An 18,281-nucleotide genomic window follows, 5' to 3' on the forward strand; every position below is an offset into this window, starting at 1 on the left:
GCCCCCAAGTAAAGAGCCACCTCAGATTGTTGGATTTTGTCTGGGGCAATATGTAGATTTGCTTTTCTAAGAGTAGAAACTAACTGATGCAGCATACTTTGCAGATTAGAGAGATCCTTCCCAGAAATAAGGATGTCATCCATGTAATGCAGGCATTTATTCTTTGGGAAGGCTCGCCTCAAGGGCTCAAGGATGGCATCTACGAACAATTGGCACATGATAGGACTATTTGTCATGTCCTGTGGTAACACTACCCACTCATACCTTAGGTCAGGTTTTTCTTGATTAACCGTAGGTAGGGTAAACGCAAAGTATGGGGAGTCCTCTGGGTGTAGGGGAATGGAGAAAAAGCAATCCCTAAGGTCTATCACATAGACCGGCCAATTTTGTGGCAATGCTGAGAGAGCGGGCATACCTCTCTGGACCGCGCCCAAGGGTTGCATCTGAGCATTTACTGCTCGCAGATCATGAAGAAGTCGCCATTTCCCTGATTTTTTCTTAATGACAAAAACAGGAGTGTTCCATGGGGAAGTAGAAGGTTTAATATGCCCTGCTTGGAGTTGCGCCTGTATCAATTCTGAACCTGCTTCTGCCTTCTCCCTTGGTAGGGGCCACTGTTGCACCCATACGGGGCTGTCTGTTTTCCAGGTAATCTTTATGGGAGCAGGTGTGAGAAGGCTTTCAGTGGCCCCTAGGAAAAACCCAGGCCCTTTCTATCTTGTTTGGGAGCACCTCGAAGCGGTGTTGCTCTGCTTTGTAGATTGATGCCCAAGCCTTTTCCTGGGATGTAGCCTTGCTTCAATAGCATGGACTGGGCCTTTGGGGAATATAAAGTGGTTAATGTAATGCCCATGTCTGTCAAGACATCTCTTCCCCAGAGGGACACAGGCAATTGGGGTACGAAGGGTTGGAATTGGCCAGTATGACCTTCCTCATCTCGCCAATTCAATAGTGAGGCGCTAACTTTTGGGGCGTGAACAAACCCCAGCCCTTGCAGGCTTTGCTCCGCCACATTTGTGGGCCAGGAGCCAGGCCAATCCTTTTGAGAAATAATGGAGCGATCAGCTCCAGTATCTAATAGGCCCTTAATAGGTTTCTCATGGACATTTAGAGTCAACATAGGCCGTTCCTGTAAGGTCATGTGTAGGCCTTCGAAGACATCGCCAGAGGAGCCGAAACCCCGATCTCCGCGAGTCTGTCTTTCCGCGGGGAAGTGCTTGTGAAGACTTGGCAAAATTAGCAACTGAGCTATCTTATCCCCTTTGTTGATCAGAATAGTGCCCTGCAGAGCTTGAACCATAATTTTTATTGTGCCCGTATAGTCCAAATCAATGACCCCTGGAATAACTGTGAGACCCCGAAGGGCAACTGAGGACCTTCCCAACAAGAGCCCAACTGTGTCTGGTGGAAGGGGTTCTGGGAAGGAAGTCTCAATCAACTGAACTCCCATCTCCGGGGTCAATAGGAGTTCGGAGGTGGCACTGAGGTCCAACCCTGCGGAGCCTGGAGTTGCCCGCCTGAAAGGGTTTGGGGGGCCTGCTGTTGTTGTGGCTGAAACTGGAGAAAAGTTTGAGCTTGTGGGGACCCCGCCTGCCGGTGAGGTCCCCTCTGGCCATTTTTTGACTGGCCTTCAGGATGCCCAGAGAGTCTCCTTCCGTCTTTATCAAAAATCGAGCAACATTCTGCTGCGGAGTGATTGCCCTTGCGGCATCTTGGGCACAACCCTGAACTAAGGTTGTTATCCCCCCTCGACTGCTTATTAGGGCAGTTCCTCTTTATGTGTCCTGATTGGCCGCAATTGAAGCATGCGCCCTGATTTTTACCTTTATTCCCTTTTCCAAGTTGTTTACCCCCATAATTACCATTCTGGAGTGCGGCTATCATGGCGGTGGCAAGCCCATGGTTAGTTACTGGTCCACTGAGCTCCCGACATAATCGTGTCCAATCCTCCAAGGTCTTGTTTTTATTGGATCTTAAAACATTACGGCACTCCTTGGTGCATTGTTCAAAAATTAACTGCTTTATAAGAGGGTGAGCAGCCTCCGTGTCTGGAAAAATCCTATTTGCTGCCTCAAGCATGCGAGCCACAAAGTCTGAAAATGGTTCTCCCTGACCTTGGACAATCTTAGTAAGGTAACCCGTGTGTTCACCCTTTCCCGCCAATCCTCTCCAGGCCTGAACACCACAACGGCTAATCTGTTCATATACAGGGCGAGGAAACTGTGTCTGATCTTCCTCAAAGGCTCCCCGTCCAAGTAACATATCTCTATTCCATTCCCTATGTCCATTATCCCTATTAGTTGCTGCCTGTTCTGTGCAGAATTCCTCATTCCATGATTTCCAATCTAGGTACTGACCAGGGGAGAGACAAGCGCGTGCAAGTTGTGTCCAATCCCCGGGTGTCAGCAACAAGCCAGCCAGGGCTTCCAGGAGGGCCATGGTAAAGGGGGCACTAGGTCCATAAGCTGAGGTTGCATCCTTGATAGCCTTTAATTGCTTTATCTCTAAAGGTTCGTAATATCCCCCTCCTCCTCTGCCCCCTATTTGAACAGGGAAGGCATGAAGACCGGAACAGTCAAAGGGTAGGCATGACCAGACTCTCTGATGAAAAGAGTGCCCCCCACCGGTCACAGGTGGGGGTGGCAGTCCGGGAAGTAACTCCTCCCCCTGCCATGGTGGTGCAGTGGGCCACGGTGCCCCCAAGGGGGCAATCGCAGGCTGTAAGGCCTCATAGGGCTGAAGGAATCTCAACTCCTGTCCTAAGTCAGTGTACCCGGGACAGGAAGACATCAATTATCTCGGCCCATGTTTAGTATCTTTAACAATGTCCTTAGTGTCAAGGGCTGCGACATCATCTGGGTCATCGGAATCCTACCCCGAGTCCTCAGAGCTATCAGAGAGCTCTGGGGCAGGTTTAAGCGGTGGATCTAGCTCCTCAGAACATTCGGAACGGGCCCTGGCAAAAGTCTGTCTGGCTGAGTGTAGCCTGGGGGCGTCCTCATCTGCCAAGCAGGTCCTAACTAGCTCCCATAGGGGCATGACCATTGGGTCCAAATTACCCCCTTCCTTTGCACGTAACAAATCCTTGCCCAATTTTTTCCAGGAAGGAAGAGTCAGGGAACCCGTAGGCCAGAACCAAGGTGCCAAGTCATTGAGGTGATCCAGGAAGCGAGACACGCTATCCCGGCTAATCTGGATGCCTCGGGATTTTAACAGAACTCTCAATGAAGCAGCGAGGGGTTTACGGGCAGTGTTGCCCATGGCGTCGAAAGCGAAAGTAAGGAAGGCAAGTGAGCTAGAGAATATAACAGCGGCGTCTATGTGTGACATGCCTCAGAGCTTATCGGGCGCGTCCACCCGACCCAGGTGACCCAGTACTCACCTGACCTAGGTATTTATCCGCTGTATCGTGCGTAGCTGACCCAGGGTGTTGAGAAGAGGCGCTCCCAGTCCTCCGCTGTTATTAGACCAGATCTTCCGTTACTCGCAGATCGAGATGGAGGTCACGCCCGCTGCGTCCCTTGGCCAGAGAGAGCGCAGCGGTCGAATAAATTAGTCTCCGTATGGGCCACAAGTTACACGGCGCCGCGGGCAACGAAAGACGTAACTGTGTTTGGATCAGCTCTCAATATTTATTTTTTTGTGTACAGCAAAGCTGGATCTGACAAGATCCACCACCCTCAAGTTTTTTCCTCTTCTGCCCGTTGGGGGCAGAAACACACACTTATATAGGATCTGAGTAACCAATCAATATGAAGCAGAAGTCGCATGCTGATAGGCCACAGTCACTGGTAGCTAGGTAGACACTCATTTTGGCAGGGTTGTTTGCGTGGCAACAGGGACCCGGAAGCAAGAAACGGGCGCCATCTTAGGGGAGCGGCTCGAGCAACCCCCATCATTATGGTTCTCTCATAAAACTGTTTGCTTCTAATATTTCTTATCACTTTTTGAAGCAGTTCTGGAAGCCACCTTTTATGAGCGTCTTTAGTTGTGTCGTCCTACCTTCCTCAAGATCCTAAACTGATCCAAAATGTTTAGCATTTATGATCCTCTTGATGTTGAGGAACATATAGAAAGCACTCAGTGTTAGATCTGGTGAATAAGATGGATGGAACCGATTCTGCATATTTAAGAGCCATCTTTGCATCAGATGGCACTGTGCATATTCATATTTTAATCATGCCTTGAATGAAGCTGAATTTCAGTAACTGCTTCAGAGAGCATCAGAAATGGGAGAGGCTGGGAGTGTATTTTGATGAAGTTTATTGGCAATGTGTATTTACTGCAAAAAAAAAATTAACACCCACCACAGTTTGCTTATACGCTTTGCATATTCAGAAGGCCATGATTCTCATTTTTAAAGCTATAAAAATGATTAAGGTATGATATAGAGATGTATCAACTCTCTGAGATAAGTGTAATTACTGTGTATCACAAACATGTACCAATAACATTTTTGAAAAGATGAAGTTCCAATCAGAGAGAATAGTAAAAACAAAGGAGGATTTGGAGACATAATAAATATGCTGAAACTCAAAAGAACACGTTTAAGGCTAAATTTTTTTACCAGATGTTACTATATAAATAAAAAATGGTGATATGGGTTTGAACAAAAATAAAAACTAGATAGATCTATGTCATGATAACATTACCTGTGGAGCAAGAATCATGTTGACAACAGCTTTGCATACTACATGTAAATATTGTTGGAAGATAATTTTGGAACTTAACCTTATGCCCAGGCAAAAATTGTTTAACAATTGTGTGTGTCATAAACTGGATTGTTACGCAAGACACATGAAAATGTAGTTACATTTGAATGTATAGTTATATTAATTTACTAGTGCTGTGTAACTATTTACCACGCATTTAGGTAATTAAAAAATAATTTACCTTGTCATTAGTTAGGTCAGAAATCTAGAGCAAGCTTAATTTCTTTGTTTAGTGTTTATAATCTTAACATTAAAATTTCTGCAGGAATTGAATTCCATCTTGAACTACTGACTCTTATAAATTCATTTGTGTTCCTGTCAAGTATCAGGGTGGTTCAGTTAGAGCAATTAAGTCTCCAGTTTGTTCCTGCTTTACACTGTGAAGATTTCATTCATATGAATAACTCTCTGGCAAGTTAATCTTTCTCTTGATTCAAATCTCTTTATATCTTCTATGGATGCTTGAAAGTTGTAATTCTACTGGATTTATTTAAGTTTAATTGATGAAAAATCTTCATTGCATCTTCAAAAATATAAATAAAATCATAAAGCTGGTAGGTATTTTACTTCAAATTTCTACTCTCATATAAAAGAAGGATATTATTTAAAGAAAATACACCATGAGATAGAAGTCTTGAGAGTATTTTAGAATTTTGCCAATAGAATTGTCTAAAATGATAGAGACACATACTTATATAAATGCAACAAATATGATTATAACATTACTTCTTACTATTATATTGAAGCTGGATATCCTTTTATCTACTACAAAAATGAGATATGTGATAGAAAACATTCAACATCAAATTTTATAGAAACTTTAGAAAACTCAAAACTCTTGTATATTAAATATGTAGTGCACTCTATAGTGAGTAATTATGAAATATATAATTAAATAAAGCAATTCATTTTTCTGTTGATGCTTAAAATGTTCTGAGTATCCTCTTCTGATTTTGTGAACTACATTACACTTTTTGAAACATTAAAATAATAAAAAATTCTATAATGTCTATTGAATGTCAGCTTTCAAAATTTAAACATTGGAAAGTTTATCTTTAAGCTTTGGGCTTTGTGGTTTGAATGTGGTATTGGTATTATGTAGTATGAAGGACCAGAATAGCCATCATTTTGTCTATAATTGGTTGGTATACAGTTTAGCACCACTGGAATATAAATAATGTCAGTAAATGTATTATATAAAGCTAAAATAATTTGTGAAATTTTTGATACAATTTAATATGAAATAAAGTTTAGGCTATACATTTAAGTAAGCCTAAAATATGGCTATACATTTCCCCCTATCTATCAGCCAGTCTTATGAACTTCTAAAACTTCTACAAATCTTAAGATGGTTTCTTATCTACTAGTAACACAGCAGTGGAATTGAGTCAATACAAAGGACATAATCAAGATCAAGTATTACCACGGCATAAAATGTTGTCAAAATTTCAGTTATTAAAACAGATAAACCACAGAAAATATCTGTGTTCATAAATTTGGAGGAATAAAACTACTGCTATGACTGCTACTAAATCACAGTAAGAGTTAAAATCCATCAGATATTGCCTTAGGAAAAGAGTAAACTTATGATTTTAAAAGCTGAGAATTGGAGAGGAATGTACTACCAGAGCTTGTGACTGAGTAATTACTAAGGCCTATATTTTATCCAAACACAAAAGGTTGTTTCTAGGAGGACAGCTGTCTTAATAGGTTAGATAAAGCCTGCTGTGAGCTTCTTTCATCCTGAGGAGAATGGTTCTGCTCTCTTAAATTTCAACTGGTCCTCCCCAGATCAAATAAGGAGATTCAAGTCATGTTGAGTTCCTTTTATGATAACCAAGACATTCATACACTTTTTATTAAACTGTTTTCTCAGGTCATGGTAAGTGTTGTGAATAAGTGGGTACCTTTCATGTGGACATCCCAAATAAACTTAATATTATAATTCTAAGCAACAATTGATTCATATCAAATTTGTTACAGCTTCCTGTTATAGGTTTCACAGATGCTATAATATCAGAATTTCAGTGAACTAACATGAGGTCTCAGCACTGTAACATCTAAGGACCTACAAAATCCACTCTGAGTAAACTTGTCTGATAAAACTTATAAATAAATTAGTAAATGGCCAAAGCAGGCAATGCAAAACTTGAAATTGAGTGACCATAGAAAAATTAATCAGACTGGGGAATGGTAAAGAGATCAATGTTTCTTGGATTGATTCCTGTTTGGCTGCACATAAACACACACACGTATGAGGATAAAATATCTAGGGATAGAAAATAGTTTCTCTGCAGCTTTTTGATGTGGAACACAATGCACTGTGATTCTAAACCTGCTGTTGAATGCGTAACAAGGCTATAATTAGCTTGGAAGTTTATGTTTATGCGTCAGATGGTGAGATTATGGTAAAAGTTTGGGAGAAAATTTGATTTAGGGGAAATAGATCTTGATCTAGACATTGGGTGAAAAGCTGAACTAACTTTTAATGAAGGGCAATATTTAGTAGGAAATGATTTGTTTACCAAACAAAGTAGATTTGAAGCAATTTGTTTGCACGTGAGACAATAGATATAAGTCAGCCTGAAAAATAAAGCTGGATGAAGCAAGTCAGGCACATATAACAAATAATGCTGATAACACTAGCATTGAATGATACTGATACAAGAGACACTCTGCTACTTTAATACAGATGAAGGCAGAAGTGGTCATGATGCAGTGGTATTCCACTCCAGTTAATGATTCTACAGAGCACATTCAAAACAAGTGTAAAGGTCTTCAAAATTATGTCTTTCTTCCACCAATGCACTGAGGCTAGTGTCTCCTGAGTTTGTACCAAAATAAGACACTTCTTACAATATTTTCAACAGGGACAGGACTTATTTTGAAATAGGTGTTCTCTCAATGGAAACAGGGTTGATCTTAATAGTATAAAACAAAAAATAATAACAAAAAACGACAACAGCAAAAAATGGGAACTAGTTTCAATACAACCCTTCTGAGCTAGGGTAACTTGTTTTCCCCCCAACTTCGTGGTAATTTGGATATACCAAAATCATTGTCAACTGTAGTAACATTTCTCAATAACAATTTCTGGTACATGATCGATAACTCTGTTGTGTGGTGATAACAAATACCATCATGATTCATACTGCTTTCGTCTCTAATATCTAGATTTTACTAAGATATCATTGTTTTATGGAATAACACTGATACTGTTGGTGTACCATTCAAGTATCTTAAATAATATAGTGAGTCATAAATGATACTGATAATCACAGTTACTGAAAAATTGACTAAAGGCTTTCTTCAGGTAATAACATTCATGGAAAGTGATTGGTCTGAGAAAGAACTGTATCTGTCTAATGGTCAGGTAAATTCCATGCTAAATACTAGCCACAAATTTACCAAGGAATAAGAATAACAGTTTAGGAGATAAGTAATCGCTTTAGTAAAAATATGAAAATTTATGCAATGACTTCATAGAATTGGCTATTTTGTTCTTTATATCCATCTGTACCTCACAATGGTTTCCCTAAATGGTAGATAACTCTTGCAGACTGCTGCATCTGGGTATGACTTACTTTTTGTTGCAGATATAAAATACTTGGCATACATAACCTAAAGAAGAAAAAGTTATTTTGACCTATAATGTCAGAGGTTTCCGTCCATGCTGGACTAGCCAAGGTAGAAAAATCCTTGTGAATGATCATGGCACAGATAGCTGCCCACCTCACGGCAAGGAGGAAACAGGAAAGGAAAAAAGGGTCAGAGAGAGGAAAAGCTGGGAACAAAATGTACCTTTCAAAACCACTCTCCAAGTGGCTTGCTACATCCTACAACATCACTAATAGATTATTGAGCAATGAAAATATTAATCCATAGATGATTTTATTGTCCTTGTAACTCATATATCATTAAGGAAATTACCTCTGAGCACTGCTAAGGAATGTTTATTTTATCTTATCCGTTTATTTATTTATTATTTATTGTACTGAGAATTGAACTCAGAACCTTGTGCTTGCCAGGCAGGCACTATGCCACTGAGCTATATTACAGGCCCTGTTGCTGGGGGATGATCATGGGAATTTATCTATCAACACAAGTGTCTCTGGAGGACACTTTTCATCTAGCCATTGCATTCTCTCTGTCTCCCAAAGTCTCATGTTCATCTTATAATGCAGATTGCCTTTAGCTCTTCTCCAGGAGTCACCAAAGTTTTAACAGTGTTAGCAGTGCTCAGAAGTCCATGTTTTTAGTCTCTTCTGAGACTCAAAGTGGACTCTTTTCTGAAAGTCTCTTTAAACAAAAATAAGAATAACAGGTATTTCCCGGGTACAGTGCCATTTGGTACTTCAAAATGGTAAACCATATTGAAAGAAAAGAATCAGACTGAAACAAGACAAAAACTCAGCAGGGTAAACATTACTTATAGTGGCTCCAAATTTAGATTGAAAGGCACATAGTGGCATGTTGAATCAATAGTGCTTGGGTAGCACCACTCCTACAACCTTGTTCTGTAGACCAAATGGCTTGTTTTGTGTAGGCTCAGATATTTGCTTGTGGCTTGCCTAGGCAGACATTTCATATTCTTGGTGTCTTCAATTTCCTGGTGGCTCCACTGTACTCTTGTCATTCTCCCACAGCTTTATACAACATCATCCTTGGTGGTCACTGGGACATTCTCATCCTGGCATACATTGTTTGGAAATATGGTTGGAAGCCTCCATGACCACACAACATTTGCATTCTACATGCCTACAAAATCAACATCACATGGACAATGCCAAGGTCTGTTACCAGTGCCAGCAGGAGACAGGTTTCATTGCACTATGGTTACAACCACCGCTGAATTCTGGTGGATAGTTAAATGAAGGGAAACACATTTTTAGGAAGCTCTTAGTGAAAGGGACTTCTTAGGGGTCTCCTTTCAAAATAATATCTCTCAAAAGATTTTGCAATCTTATACTCTTGAACCTATGATTGGTGGAGTCATATAAATTCCAAAGATGTCTTCAGACTTCAGAGCATCTATTTTATTTTGCTTATGGAAGTATTTCTTTTTAATAGTACTAATTTCTTCAGCAGCCACACTTTTTCTGCCCCCAAGTTTGTACACGGGTCTTTTCTCATTGAATTACTAGTTTTTCAAACATTCAGCCCTGCTTTTTCTTCCTAATTTTCACTGCAGACATGGCTAAATCAGATAGTAACACCCATAACCACAGAATAAATTCTGTCTTAGAATTCCCCCAGTCAGATAAACTTATCTATCACCTTTTATGAAACTCAGCCTCATATAAAATCAGACATGTTCCAAATATAAAATAGCTCTTTACCTGAGTGTACTATGAGTGGCTCCTAGTACAGTTCCTAGTGGAGTCCTTATATCTACCTGAAACTTCATAAGCACTCTGCTGTCCACCTTCATATTAGAATTTGGATTGATCATCCCAAGAATTCTCTGTCAAATTCTACATATAACATATTAGCCCTTTTTTTCTGGCATTTCAAAACATTTTTGACTTTTTCACAATGAAGTTTCAAAAACTTCTGAACCATATAGTCAGGCATAATCACAAATGATGCCAATTTTATGCATTAGTCACATTTTGGTTGCTGAGACAAAACACATTATATATACTACCTAAAGAAGAAAAAGGGTTACTTTGGACACAATTTCAGATATTTCTGTCCATGGTCACCAAAATAATTGGTTGCAAATGATATACTAACTGCTGATAAACAAATACCATTGCTTTAATATAATAGAACTCAACTCAAACCAGGAGCAGGGATTTTTGAACCATAATTGTTTTCAAATGGTTATACCAGATTTATAATTTTTGGTCACTTCCACATTTGATGCAATATCTGCATGATTGTAAATTAAAAGATTTGTATTTATTTTCTTTCACAAGTTTTATAGTCTTAACTGTTATACTTAAATCATTTATCTTTTAAAAATAACTTTCAGGGCTAGGGATTTAGCTCACTGGCTTAAATGCCTGCCTTGTAAGCACAAGGTCATGAGTTTGATCTCTAGTACCAAAATAAATAAATAAAAAATAAAAAATAACTTTCATAGCACTATATATTAAAATCAATGTTATTTTTCTATTAAATTTTCTTACCATCTTGGCATCCTTGATATTATTCCATAATTCTCTAAGACTTTCTTGCCTTTGTCCTTTTGATCTGCTATGTGGTTAAACTTAATAAAACTCTCACAAAGTTTCTTGAATTTTTTTTCCTTCTAGCCCTTAAATGTTGGGTATGGGAAAATTTTCTGTTCTGTTTTTCTACTATTGAATGTTAAATTTTTTGCTTAATCAATTTTCCTGATTTCTGGTTTTGAAAATTTTTCTTAATATATAGCCCTTTCAGAACTTCTCTTAGTGCTTTAGACATGATGTCTTTTGGATATGTAGCAAATTTAAAGATTTTTCAGAAAACTCAATATTTGTTTTTTCTTAGAGATAGTTACTTGTGATAGTTTTACACTACTTGATTCATATATAGCTTTTATTGTTAAAATCTGTGTATTTTAAGTAAAAACAATTTGCTATCTGAAAATAATACTTCCTCATTCCCCATGGTTTGTCATTTCTATTTTTTGTTCTGTGAAATTTTTAACCAATTCCATAAAGTATGTGTCTGAAATTGTGGTTTATAAATTTGAATCTATTCACTTAAGTGACTTGGGAGCCATTGGGCACATTATTAAAGCACTACTGCTTTGGTCTCTGTGGCTCATGTGGGTGGGACTAAGGGCTCCTAACCTTTCTTCTCTGAGATTTATCTTTTTATCACTACTTCCCATGGACTAAGCAGCTTTGCTCTCCTGTGTGTTTCCGCCTTGACATTCCTGTCTTGGAACCATCCAACCATGAAATGGATCAGCTGAAAACATGAGCCAGATTAAACTGTTCCTTGTTTAAACTGTGGTTGCTTGATGTTGTGTCCCAGCCATTGGAAAACTGACAAACACAGAAAATTGGTAGCAAGCATGAGGTGATTGCTGTGTCTGCATTTTGGAAGTCTGTGGAATAGGGATGCTGACCAAAAAGGCCATGCTTAGAGAGAGGCAAGCAAAAGCAAGGGCTTCCCTGGCAGTCAGACTGGAGGCAATAAAAGGGTTCATACTCTGGCAAAATTGCATATATCTTTCTCAAGTGCTACAACCATGGGAGACTAAGATTAAAGTTAATGTAATAATCTATCAGGCAGAGAAAATTTCAAAGCAACTCTGTTTATGAGCAGGATAGGTATTACTGCTTGTTTTAGTTAGCTATATAGTGAGAATCAAAGACAAACAGCAGAACATAAAAATTTGATAAATTTTGGTTCAAAAATGAATCAAGTGTAAATTTAGGGACAAAGAATATATGGTTGATGAATAGAATAGTGCCATAAATATATTGCCACCAGGGCTATAATTTGTATGACTTGTTACCCTGCAGCTCGAACTACTGGGTAAGTACACGGATGTATGATGTTTGAATATACCACATCTACCACCAAGTTGCCTAATGGGCCAGTCATGCATGTATCAAGAGTACAAGTCGGGAGGAAGATGTTAAATAGAGAACATGTACTTTTTATAGAGACAAGATGAATGAGTTCTTCACAGAACCTTGCAAGAATCAGCATGACTCTGACAATCTCAGCCCAAAAGTGTAAACAATTCATTTGAGAGGAAAGATTTGGGAACGCTGTTCAGGAAGGGCCTGTTAGGGAATTGGTTCACTAGGGTTCATTTTACTCATCTCAGCTACCCAGGCACTCAGAGGCCACTGTTGCTGTAGAAGGAGGAGCCTGGTGACTGCTAGACCTAGCAGTGGAACTTGGTATCAGCCCTGTGATGCATGTTTTAATGGTATGTACGGTGAAAGAGCTGTGAATCAAGACAATTTCATCTAGAATCCAAAACAAGGCTTTGGTGGCCAGGTAAGAAGTCTCCAAGGGGGCAGTATGTGAAGCTGTGTATGATGGAGACTCTAGGAAGTATCAGGCATGTATACCAGCCCAAAAGAATGGTTTCCAACAATGGACTGAATCTTCTGAAATCACTAGCCAAATTAAAATTATTTTCCATTAAGTTGCTTATGTCTGATAGTGTGTTACAGTGATAGGAAAATTTACTGATACAGTACTCACATTCAATATTGAAGATTTGGCTTAATTAAATTATGAGCTTACTAACACGTGTATTTCCTCAAATATCTGGAACAAATAACTTTGTCAAAGGGTATGATTTTTGTGTGCATGTGGATATAAGCTTGTGTGTTAGGCATGATTTTATAGATCTCACAGACTCTTTCCAGCTTGTAATTCTGCGTTAGTCTTTAGACTGCATATATCATAACAAGGTTACAACATAGGAGTTTCTCAGGATGGGCCCATAAATATCTGTGATTATATATTCTTATAAATATCTGTGATGATATATTCAGAGAATATATCAGTGATTGTTTTCAGGCATTCTATGAATATGCTATTCTTCATTTCTTCCTTTTAAACATTTTAAAATGAAATTATTATTGCTTCAGAGGTTATGTATCACCGCAGGGAGTTCACTGTTAAATAGTTGCCTCTGTGTGCTTATGGTAAATATTCTTCCTATATCCCTCTATGAGGAAAGTCTCCTTGCAGCAGCTGTGTTCTCAGACAGGTCACATAGAGATAATCCTGAGAAAGAAAATCCCAAGAAAGATCAATCAATGACAATTTTTGGATGGATAGACTTTGAAGGAACTCCAATTCATTTTACCCCATTCAGTGGCTATTTGAGTGTTAATCCTCACACAGATTCTGGGAAGTAGGCTTTTAAGGTTATGACAGATCTTGGCAAGGAGAATAGAACTTAGGGAATTTAAAATACCACAAAACTATACTGGAGATGTTGATTTGGATGTAGAAGGACTGCACGGAAAGTGAGGCCAGAGGTTCATCCTCACAACAGAAGTGGAGAACAAACATATATCTTATTATTAATGAGATTCATTTGTATTTCGTAATCCTTTTTTCCTAAACCTCAAATGTATAAAAAATGACGGTGATATCTAGTGCTATTTGTTTTACTTCTTTTATAGCAAGTACTTCCATCCATTTTCCGTGTAACCCAGGTTTACATCTGCCAGCTTCTCTCCTAGCACATAGCACACTAACATCATGCTCAGGTAGAATGCTGCATCTGTCCCCCAGGAAATATATTCACCTTTAATGAAGTCAATTAAATTATCTTTAAAAAAATCCATACTATGTGATTGAGTATATCTTTCTTGCTTTACGTTATGGAAATCCAAATTCCATTCTATACAATAGGTTTTAATTTTTACTTTATAGGTATTCATTTTCTGCTAATGCTGGAACAAATGATCACACACTTGATGTTTTATAACAAATTAATTCTCCTTTTCTTGGAAGGAGAGAAAATGTTCTGAGATCTTGTCAGTAAATAACAATCTTTGTCATACTGATTATTTTACTCAGTGTATCACAAAGACACTTCAGAAGGTATTGTATTTTATGGATTTAAAATGAACTTCATACATTTTATCTTAGCTTATCTGTACTTTTTATCTTAGCTGATTTTGTGCTATTGAAAAAAAAACAAATTAGTTTTTTTAAATTAATAACTGTACTATGCTAATAGTCTAAGCTCATCAAATGTACTTTTGTTTGTTTAATCAATTATATTTAATAGTTACTTTTACAGAGGTTTGATTACTTAAAGTCACATTAAAATCACAATGTCTAAAATAGTAAAATTATTTCATTAAATATAGTACATTTAAATAACAGTAGTTCTGTTAAAAAAATCAGAGTTTGCCCAAATAGATTTCTAATATGTTGAAATTTTCTGTGATTCTAAATTGTTAAAGTGAGTTTTATTTTCATTTAGATGTAAGTTCTAGCATGTTTTTTTCTGAATACTTAAACACATTTCTGAATTCTGTGAACAAAGTATTTATAAAATAAATAGCTGATACATAAGTGAAAATTAAGTCATAACCTCAATTTATATTTTATGTTGTGTTCTCTATATATTCTTGAGCAAATATTATCATGCAAAAAGCCAAGTTGATACATTCAGATTGCATTATAGTAAATTCTTCTTTTTATCATATCCTATTTTTACTGCCTTTTCATGAACTATTATTTACACTCAATTATCAAAATTTAAATTTACTTTCACAGTTTACACTTTTGAACTCAGTTTTAGATAAGATCAATCTCTTTCATTACAATACTTCTAATTCCTATGCTTAAAAGCAATTTATTTGGTGTTGAGAACCTGTACCCTCTTAGGAAATCTATTGGATTAATTATTCACCTCTTCTCGTACATTGATTGGTGGTTGTTTTTAAGGCTCTGAAAAGCCTTATTCTTGAAATAGAAATGCAGCTTTTCTTCTTTTTTTAAGGATAAATTTGCTGCCCAGTTGTTAGGTAATGAGGTCAGCAGACAGCCTTCAGCTCTCAGTTCCTTCAAAGAATGTCCCAATTGCAGAGCCATCTGTCCAGAGATGTATTCTCCCAAGCAGGACCCTGTCCCTGCTGACTTGACAAAGCAAGCCTATAAATGTCCAGTCATTTCAGGTCAATTTGGAGCTGTATTGTTGAGCATTTGTTATAGGAGGGCTCCAGGCCAGCTTTGCTGTGTCTGTTGGCCTTGCATTGAATTTAACTTTTATCTCTTTTCACTCCTGTTTTCTAATCTTTTACAAATATATATTTCCTAACCAATTCTGTACCAAATGATACACCTCAGTATATGCTTCTGGAGAACATAGACTGCACCTGATGATAGGAATTAAAGGCAATGTGAAGAACAGATTATAATATAGAGCTTCAGAACTCTGGAGCTGGAGTACATGTTGTCCAGCTTGTATTGATAACTTCATCACCAACAGCCTCTGGTACGGTAATGACATCTAGTTGTTGAAACACATAGAGCTGGTGAACTGGGACATTAGCAGTTAGTGGGAAATAAAACAAGCGTGATATCAGGCATTTCAAGCTTATTTGGAGAAATGATAACTGAAAGTTCAATTGAATTGGTTTCTTCATGCTATACTACACTAATGCTCAACACAAGGAACACTGAAGAAAATTAATAAGTAATTGAAAAACAAGAATGAAGGCCAGAAGATTTTGTTGCAAAGTAAATGAAGATTTTGTTTCCTGTAGCAAGAGAACTAAGTAATTTGAACATTAAATTGAGGATATAATAATGAGTTTTAAGTGAAAATTACAGAAAGATCCTAGTTCGGAAAAGTTTGGGTTTTGAGAAATGAAATGGAGCAATTTAGGTTCATGTCCCCAATGATTTTTGGCTCCTTTCAATTCCTATGAAACATTTGAGCCTGCAGAAATAAGCCACCATTTTCTCAATTTACTAAAACTTTATTTGCCAGAACATGCATATGCTTTTTCCAATAAGTCAAGAGTCTCTCTCCTCCTAGTCATTAGGCACATGGAGAGAACTAATTTGCGATATAACATAGATGAATTGCAGAAGATCTGGTAAGAAAGCAATAAAAATAATACTCCAAAATATCTAGAAAAATATCCATTAAACACTGGTAGAGGTAGAAAAATTATGGCTGTGTGTGGCCTCTGAGGGTCTATGCCAGTGTACCAGTTTATAAAATTAGAAAAGAGGTACCAGATTTCAAAAACTCAATGAAGAATCTGAATTTATCAGGGTATAGTAGCACACACCTGTAAAATTCTTTGTGTTTAAGAGACTGAGGCAGTAGGATTGCTGTGAGTTTGAGACCAATATGCACTGCATTGTGAGTTCAACGACAGTCTAAACTCTGTAAGACCCTGTCTCAAAAAAAAAAAAAAAAAAAAATCCTAGGAAAGATCCCAAAAAATTGTGTGGATTTTTTTCTAGGATGGTGCCTAAATAAATGTGAAATGTAATAACCAACTTTGATTAAAGTTGAGCTAACAACAGTTTAGGAAGCCAGGATGGGTAAAGTGAACAATATGCTTCAGGCACTGGATGAGCTGAGCTGCATATTCGGTGGTGTTCTGTTATCCATGTGGGTGCACCATTCCCAGTGGATGTGTGACATGCTAGATAATGCTGGACCTTCTACTGTCTTTCCTATGCATTCTATGATAGAACAATTTATAAATTAAATACAGTGACAAGGAGGAGAATCTAACAATATACTGGAAGGAAAGTATTTCAGAACTTACAAATTATTTCTGCCACATTTCATTTCAGATTCTTAGACCACAGTCAACTGCAAGTAACTAAAATCTTGGAAAGCAAAACTACAGATAAAGCAGGACTATTGTATACAGGAGGAAGATACAATAAAATATAACATCCACAAGAAATTTTAAATTATTCTTATAAAGTTTTCATGAGGAAAGCAACATTCATATTACTACAAAGATAAGGGATTATTTGTCTTTATAGGCAAAGGCTGATACCACTGGCATGTTATTAGAGACCGAAACTTGAAGATACCAAACTACAGAAGTTCCTGAAGTAAGAGCTTTCAAGTGGCACAGCTTAACTACTGACAGGAAAGCTGATGCAGTGATCACAGCGAAGGGCAGGGTCACGTTTCATACATGGCGTCTTCACATTGACATGATTAGTGGAACATACTTAGGGGAAAAATCAGTGGATATCCAAAAAGAATGGCAAATTTGTCTTGAAATTTGTGAACATCTAGAATGTTGGATTAAAATTAGCTTGATTTTTAAAAACACAATTTTTTTTTTATTTGTGATTGGCAGTTGTATTACAGTCACATGATTCATGAATTACATAGGAAAGCGCTGTTGGTGTTTGGGAATTACAGAAGGCAATGACCAGAGGGATGAAGGACATTCCGGGAGCAAACACAGAAGGAAATAAAGGGAGAGGTGAACTTATATATGAACTGGCAAAGAAGGCAAAAAGTGAAAATGCAGAATCATTTTACAAAGAAAAATAACTCCGGCCTATTATGCACTTTGAAAATAGTGATAAAATAACAGTAATGAGGAATAATGAGAAATAAAACATAGTTTATTTCAAATTTTGCTAGCCTGGATAATAAGGTGTGAGTGAAAATTGGGCTTTACTCATTCAAAAAATATTTGCTGTGACTGTGTTGCACCTGTAACCATCCAAAAACATTAGTATTAAAATCGTGCTCTTTAATGATGAGACTGTTGCAAAATAGGGAGCAAATATTAGGAGGAAGAAGTAGGAAGGAAAATGCCTGCCTTAGAGTAGTTGAAGAATTTTTTTTAAGAATAGAAGTATAATGTACATTAACCACATGATACTAGTTCAATGAATGCCATTGGAAAAAAAAGGTCATTGTGCATTAGACATATGGAAAACTTTTCAAATAATAAAAAGCAAACAGAAAAATTCCTGCACATGTACTACCTGGTTCATTTTTATCATCCTGGCAGTAGATAATACTTCCTATTTCATGATTCCATTGGATAATTCCTTGTATTCCCATAAGTTTTATATAGAATTATTTCTAAATTCCCACAAGATATGCTTTACATAAATGGTGGAGCTATATTTTATACTTTG

The sequence above is a fragment of the Cavia porcellus genome, unplaced genomic scaffold (assembly GCF_034190915.1).
Source record: "Cavia porcellus strain 051 isolate PalLab524CR breed Dunkin Hartley unplaced genomic scaffold, mCavPor4.1 scaffold_1, whole genome shotgun sequence".
Classification (NCBI taxonomy): domain Eukaryota; kingdom Metazoa; phylum Chordata; class Mammalia; order Rodentia; family Caviidae; genus Cavia; species Cavia porcellus.